The sequence below is a fragment of the Emydura macquarii genome, unplaced genomic scaffold (genome assembly GCF_026122565.2).
Source record: "Emydura macquarii macquarii isolate MOO-44397 ecotype Brisbane River unplaced genomic scaffold, CSIRO-AGI_Emac_v2 contig_2473, whole genome shotgun sequence".
NCBI classification, from domain to species: domain Eukaryota; kingdom Metazoa; phylum Chordata; order Testudines; family Chelidae; genus Emydura; species Emydura macquarii.
In genome coordinates this window covers 2,569,154-2,577,077 of record NW_027132610.1, presented here as the reverse complement: position 1 = coordinate 2,577,077, position 7,924 = coordinate 2,569,154, and the positions used below count along the sequence as shown (strand labels likewise).

Sequence of the window (7,924 nt, the reverse complement as noted above, 5' to 3'; positions counted from 1 at the left end):
GATGGGAATATCACAACAGCTGTACAAACATCAAAATTAAAAGCAAAGAAACAACTCAGTCTTGAAAATGACAGGGTCTGATTTTCTTCTCACTTACACAGGCATAACACCATACATAGAGTTACTCCCAATTTACACCAGTGTAAGCAAGAAGCAAAATTAGGCCCAGAGTATATGACCTCAGAGTTCTGCTGCCTTGAATAAGTCCCTTGAGTGGTACTCTTGTCTTTTAACATCAGCATAGGCTCTTGTGTGAACTGCAGTTTTACTGACACTTTAACCATAGGTGTAGGTCATACCTGATACATTTGTGTACTGTGGACCAGGGACACAGTGGGCATGATTTATCCAGCAGTCAGGGAAGCATTTGATACTACATTTTACAACAGATTGATTTGCAAGGTCAGAAAGCAGGATATAGCGTAGGCAGAGAAACACTGAAAGGGATTAAAAATGGCTTAAGGGACAAAAGATAGGCAATGTCATTAAGGGGAAAGAGTTTAAATGTGAACTTTCACTATTTTGTTGACCATTTTGTTTACCCTGTACAGAAATGACCCTGAGGAGGGAAACTGATGTAACTGCAGAAGTGACTGATAATGAAAACTTGAGAAAGGTGGTAAGGAATCTAATATCAGATCCTCAGCAGGTATGCATCAATGCAGCTCCATTGATGTAAGCGGAGGCACACCAGTTTACACCAGCTGAGGCACTGGCCCTTTAAGTGGAACAAATTAAAGGAATTCTAAAGGCTTATAAGCTGATAGTGTATTAAAGAACATTTTCAGGTGAACATCAAAAGGCTTGGGGCTCATACCTGCCTATGACAGGACACTGTCCTCAATCACACCCCTTTGTGTCCCTGCAGCTACATGGCTCTCAGCTCTCTCTTGGTCTTTGCAGTCATTTACTCATATTCATCTACTGAGAACAAGATTTATTATTTCATTTTACAGAGGCCAACGCTTCTTGTGGCCCTGGAGCTAATGCCCCACAAGCATCCTCTCCCGAGTTTGAGTCATCAATCCTCCTCCCCGAGTTGGGTTATAGCCCAAACACTCTCTTCTCAAATCAGGAGTCCCCAGCTGTCCTCCTAGAGTTGGGTTATGATTCAGGGCAGCTGTAGCCCTCCGTCAGCTTCCCTCTAGTGGCCTCCTTTTTAACCTATGTATGTGGTGTTGTTTAGCCATGTAAGTCCCAGGATATTAGAGAGAGAAGGAGGTGAGATAATATATTCTATTGAACCAACTTCTGTTGGTGAGAGAGACAAGTTTTTGCGCTTACTCAGTGCTCTTCTTCAGACCTGTGTAAGCTCAAAAGCTTGTCTCTCTCTCTCTCTCTCTCTCTCTCTCTCTCAGAAGTTGGTCCAATAAAAGATATTACCTCACCCACCTTGTCTGCCTTTTTACCTAGTCCTTTAACCTATTATCTTGGAGATTTCAGCAGGCGATTGTCATCATGCCAGCTTCTCTAAGTGCTCCTCACCTTAGGTACCACTTCTTTCTCGGAGCGCATCCCTCTAAGGACAAGACTACACTTAAAATGCTGTATTGTTGCAGCTGCGCAGTGCTGCTATAGCACTTTAACGAAGATGTTATATGCCAACAGGAGAGAGCTCTCCCAGCAATGTAGTTAATCCATGTAATGATGCCATTCGCAATCAGCTCTGAAGATGATGCCGCACATGGTCCATCTCAGAGAGAGCAATCTTCCTTGATCTCTCCCTGAAGGGTCATGAATCTTGTAGTCTGATGTGGTGTTCCACTCCTTTTTGCATATCCCACTCATGCAGTGAGAATACCTGGGATCATTCACAAAGCTTCTTCCTCATGCAATCCTTCCACTCTTTAAACAACAGTGAGTCTCCAAAGTCAAACTTGAAGGATCTATTGCTGGAACTTCAGCTTCACACTTGGGGTCTCACGATGGTTTCAGGCTCAGAGGTCCACTATCTTCTGCCCTTGTTTCACAACAACATCATGGCTTGTTTCATTAGCAATCAGTATAATCGCCTTTTCCTGGGCCTTATCAGATTGGGTTATGACGCCACTGGGAATCGGCACTCCTTCAGGGAGCTGTCCCTCAGACGGCTGCTCTACCATTGCTAACATTCCTTTACTGTCTTTTGGGCAGGTACTCATGACAATCATTTCCTTCTCTGTCATTGCAGGCATCACTAAGGAGATTGTATCCACAGACCACTGGTGAATCAAACATCTTTTTAGTGTTCTCAAATTTTCTATAGGTTTCTATGTATCATCAAGATGTTTAGATCTTGGTCCTCTGCTCACTCACTATCTGCAGTAATCAGCAAATACCTTGAAGAGTCCGGAGCTGGTGCCTATCAGCAGAGACACATCAGAGGCTCCTTTAGGGTAAGGGCATATTAAGGCAATGGTGTCCACCTCTTCTGTTACCCCAATGATTTCCTCTGGAAATTCCAGATGCCCTAATACATACCCTTGGTGGGGTATTAAACCATGCTGAGGCCACACGGGACAAGTTCTGTCAATGGCTGTATAGGCAGATGCCTAAACATCTGTTGATAAAAAGATTGAAATATGATAGTCACTTGAGAGAGTCACTGGTGTCAAGCACTGCTTTGCATTCTGTCCCTTCGACCTTCACAGTGACCTTTGTTTGAGGTCATGTCAATCCTGGTGGGATTCTGACTGCATGGTTCTTTCCAGGGGAGCCTTCAAGTCCTGTGGGCCTGGGTGGCTCCTTTTCCAAGCCCTTTTGTAGTTCCTTGACATCTTCCAACTGGTCCTCAGCTTTCCATACACCAAGGAGGGATTTTCCTCATTACGACACTTGGCAGCACTGTCCATCCTGGCCACACTGGTAACAGAAGAATTGTCTTTTCCCCCTTCGCTTGGGTGGCATGGTGGCTCTAAACACTAACTTCTCAATCACTGCAGCCAGAGGTTCCTTGTGATTGGAAGTCTTAGCCTGGTCAATTGTACTTCGTAGCTCAGCTATTTGTTCTGTCAGGAGCTGTCTTGATTGGGCAAGTTCCTCTCTGGTGTCCACCATCAATACACTGGCTGTTCATGGGGCTGCTGTGCTGGCTGGCTCAGATGGTTGGTCTTCCCAAAATTCTCTGGCTACTGCTGAACATAGCTGTCAGTGATTTCAGCTGTTAGCAGGGCAGTCTCTTGCATCAGAGACATTGTCCCAAAGCAGGTCTAAGGTTTAGGCCTGGTTATTAGTGATTTCAACTCTGTGGTGTGTAACAAGATTCTCAGTTCAGTCTTAATCAGATCTGTTATTACACAGTTGAGAGAGGCAGAGTCAAAGGGTGTCTAGGACTCAGGAAGGACCCACACCACCCAATACAAGTACCTCTCCCCACTGTCTCTCAACTCCACTGGGCTTTGGCACTCATGTCCCTGCCTAGCTCTTGATTCACACATCAAGGATATCAACTCTTTAGTACCCCCTGCCCCCAGCAACAAAGTAACTTGTGATCCAACACCAGCCTAAAGTGATCATTTGGGCAAAGCAGTCCTATCATGCTGAGCACTGAGGTAGAGTGGGTGTGCCCATGCAAACAAGGTCAGCTCCTGAAGTCCTCTTCCCCAGCTCATTGCTAGATGTTAGGGGAGAGCTCACTGAGACCTTGCTTACATCTGCACTGATTCCCATTCCTAGGTTCTATCTACTGACCCATGTCATCAACCATTTGCTTGCCCCTGTACAGTCTTTCTGGTAGCAATAGTAGACTTGTTTACCACTAACCATTTTGGAATAGCTTTTTGTAATTTGCTATTTAATGGGCTTTTTCATTTTTGTAAGTAGCAGCCAAATGACATAGCAAAGTGACAATCTCAACTAATAATGCTTCCAATGTTTTTCTGTATACTTTTACTAAAGAAGAAGATTATTGGTCCAAATCATAGTACTTCCAGAACCAAATGGCTAGATTTTTACATGGGCCGCATGATACACAGTTCCACATAGACCAGGTGCAGAAGGGTAAGCAGATGATGTTCATCCACTAACTTCCCTCTTTGCCGAGCAGGTAGTTGGGAAGGGACAAGGGATGTTTGAGGAATGGGCACATCTTTGGTGTTTTCACCTCATCTCCAACACATCAGCCAATATAGTTGATCCAGTGTGGAGGTGGGCATGGGGGAAGTCATTTGTTGCTGGAATAAGCCATCAGCAAGTTACTACCCCATGAAGCAAAAGAGAACAGGGATAGACTTGTGTCTCCTTAAGCTACAGTTCCATATCTGGGATGCTCTTGAGCTTTAGCAACACCCCACTCTTTATTATGGGCTGTGTCTTTGTGACTGAATGCTGAAACCCTGAGGTACAGCCTGGGAGCTGTGGAACTGCTGGGTACCCTTAACTATTTAGCTTGGAGTGGGCTTTCCACTCTACTCTGGCTGATGACACACAGGCAGCCTCTCCAGACCCTGTTATCACCCAACCCAACAGCAGCTGGGGCCACACACCCAACTAAGTTACTAAGAGCACTCTCCTTGAGCAGACATAGATACAAGCCCAAGCCAGTTCGCCCCCATCTCTTCCAGCTTAGCCACACAGGAACACACCCCAGATAAAATCACCTCATGCTGGACAAAGATTTGTCCAGTATAAGCTGATTAAATCCGCTTCTCCCTTTATGCAGGGAAGTCATGCAACTGCTTTTGCTACTGAGTAGAGTTTGTCTAAACACTTCACTCAAAACCCCACTGGTTAAGATAAAATGTTAAACAAGTTTATTAACTACAGAAAAATAGATTTCAAGTGATTATAAGTGGCAAGTGTAAAGAGATTAAATGTAGTTACCAAAGAAATAAACATAAAATCGTAGTCTAAGTTCTACATACTAACAGGATTTGAATCTAAAATTTATCTCACCCTAAGAGATGGTACATGCAGGCTACCAAGCCTCAGTTCACAGACAGAGTCTGCTTTCCCCACCTGAGACCAACCAAAGTTCTTTGTCTTCCAGACACTCCTTCAGGTGTTGAGTTGGGGGCAGAGAGAAGACAAATGCTGATTTCATTTCCCCCCTTTTATAGCTACACCCAGCTTGCTGGAACAGACAATGTTTGTGACATGGTGGTTGCTTTCTATTGGTCGAGCAATCCCCATTGTGAATATGTGTCCTACAATGAAACCTTCACTGTGAGCAATCCCTGATAGTGGAATCTTTCCTTGATAGGTCATTAGCACATCTGGCTACTTCATGGTTGTTCCTGAAGAGCTAGTTTAGGTGTTTCCCACCTCACAACATGTTCTAGTAGCATTTACAACAGTATTTTATAACTTCACATATGATGGTAGCACATACACTCCAACAAGATATTAATGTTTAGCAGATCAAGACTTTTAAAATAATACCAAACAAGGTGTACTTTGTACAGAACATATCATAATTATGGCATTGGAGAATATTGGGTTTCTGGGTATTATCAGACACAGAGTGTCACAGTGACATAAAATAGTCAATATTGAACAACTATCAGTGTTTATATGGCACTTGATTAGAAAAGGAGATGGCTCTGTGATTAACACAGTAATCTATAGTATAGTGTATTCTTTGAGCCTTTTGGAATATGAAGCCCAGTTTAGGAGTAAGCATGATAAGTAATATGTTGTGACTGACTGTAACCGCATTCCTCATGCTGAATAATATCTTACTCCAAGAGTAATCGCATGTATCTCAGTATGACTACTCTTGTAATAAGACACTACTCACTGTGAGTAAGAGTGGCAGAATAAGCCTTATAGCTGCAAAATAGTTTCAGTGGTAACCTACCATTATCACAAGCTCATAGCTTCCTGAAACATCTATCGCTGGAGCTGAAATTCTCCTTGTAGAAGTTTCTGCTTTAATATTTTCTTTTTCTTTCTTTCTAAACGTCATGAGAGAGTGAAGAGTATACATTTCCCACTATGAAATAGAAAAGATGGTTGTGTGGTTAAGGCACTAGACTGAGTCAGGATTTGAATTCAGGCTCTGCCACAGATTTCCTTTGTGCCCTACAGCAATTCACTTAATCTTTCTGTCTCAGTTCCCCATCAGTAAAATAGGGATAATATTTCCATTCTCCTACTCTTTTCAGATTTTCTATTTAGATAATAAGCTCTTTCAGGGCAGGGACTGTCTTTTACTATATATTTATGCAGCACCTACCATAACAAGGCCCTAGTCTTAGTTGGGATCACTAGTCACTAACGTAATATAAATAATGGCTAATAATAAACTAAAATAATTCTAATCTCTCTTTTTTTAAACAATTACAGCAAAAATGGCTGAAGTTTGGCACTTTAAACTTGACATGAACATAGTCCCCACTGGAGATTAGTGACTTTTTTTGGTTTAAAAACCCCCATACAAAGTCAAGATTTGTAAAAAATCTACGTTCCAAAAGTAATGCCAACCTGCTGCATTATTGTTATTTCCTGTTATTCTTTTCAGTTACATTTGTAGTTACATATTGTAAGATGTATACAATAAAACAAACAGTATGTGCATCATGACTAAGTTAACATTGTTTTTTATAAACTTAACTTTTGTATTTTCCTGTCTCTTGGTAGTTTTTAGACTTAATACATTTTTTCCATTTAATTGTATGATATATAGAATCAAACTGCTGCTAAGGGAGGGCAATTTAAAACAAAAATATCTTAACCCAACCAACAGCTATAAAAATAACTCCAGTGGGTAGTATATGAATGATTTTCTATCATGATGATTGATGATTAGAAGGCTCATGTAATCTTCTGCACTTAAATGCAATATTGCCAACCCTGAGCATTCAAAAATCATGAGTCAGGCTCCCAAAATCATGAGATTGGTTCTTAAAAATCATGAGACTTTATAAATAAGGCCCTACTTGAATTGCAGGATGATTGTCAAATAATTATGGCCAAGTTGTGAACAAGACATGGAAAATCATGGAAAAGTAATAATATAGTTGTGGTAATTCATTAATTAAATTAACAAACTAATTGCAGTATTTTGGAAAAGCCAGAGAAGACCTATTTGTTTAAGAAAACTTTGCTGGAACAATATAATCACTCAATATGTTATGCCTGCTAATTTTTTTGGTAACCGGACATTTTTCTGATACATTACAGTCATTAATGCATGGGGCTGACAGGGGGAGCCCTGCCATTCACAGGGCTGACAGCCCGAAGCTCAGCTGCTATCAGCTCGGATAAAAGGGGTTCTACTGTATTAATGGGTCAAAAGGTGTGTGTTGCAAACCTTAAAATGTATGCAAAATTGTGGACTGTGGAAAGTAAGCGAAATCAAATCAAATTTCCGGTGGAAGCCTAATATTGCAGGATCTGCAGTCTCTGCAATATCACAAATTAAGTAGGGCCTTATTGATAAATAATAATTGTAGACTTTTTTAATTTGCCTTCAGAACCTTCAGATTGCACTTACTTTGGATATTTTCAGATTTTCGCCACAAAAAAGAGGGCTAGAACTTAGGGCTTATCTACAAAGTAGTGTAATGCACACTACGGGATGTGATTTCTAAAGCGCACTAACGCATTGCACATTAAACATGTAGACGTTGGTGCACACTAACGTTTCCCTAGTGCACTTTAATATAGTTCTGAAGCAGCATCAGCAGCATCTACATGGACCAACTTATGTGCAATATATTTGTGTGCTTTAGAAATCACTCCCCCGTATTGTGCATTACCCGAACATGTAGACAAGCCCTTAGTTTTTTTGTTTTAAATGAAAGCTGAGATTCTCACTTAACTTGATTCTGGGATTTAAGAAAAACACCAAAGATCATGAAACTCATGATAAATGGCAAGAGTTGGTAGCACTGGGTTGGCTAGGAAGCATCAAGGGGCCATTTATTTTCAAAGTTAATGCACTACAGCAATTTCAGTTTCAAATCCTCTAATTTTCAAAGTTAACACACTTCAGAGATTGGTT

General features: G+C 41.3%; 1 long non-coding RNA gene across 2 annotated transcripts in view; it reads left to right on the top strand.

Moving 5' to 3' along the window:
• The first annotated feature begins 557 nt into the window (after nucleotides 1–557).
• The window catches only part of LOC137162802 (uncharacterized), a 71,063-nt gene continuing 63,696 nt past the window's right edge, over nucleotides 558–7,924 (top strand). The window contains exon 1 of one of the 2 annotated variants that reach the window (XR_010922501.1): nucleotides 558–649. This is a non-coding gene — a long non-coding RNA (uncharacterized lncRNA). The remainder of the gene's footprint in view (nucleotides 650–7,924) is intronic. The other variant, XR_010922502.1, reaches the window with a different exon arrangement.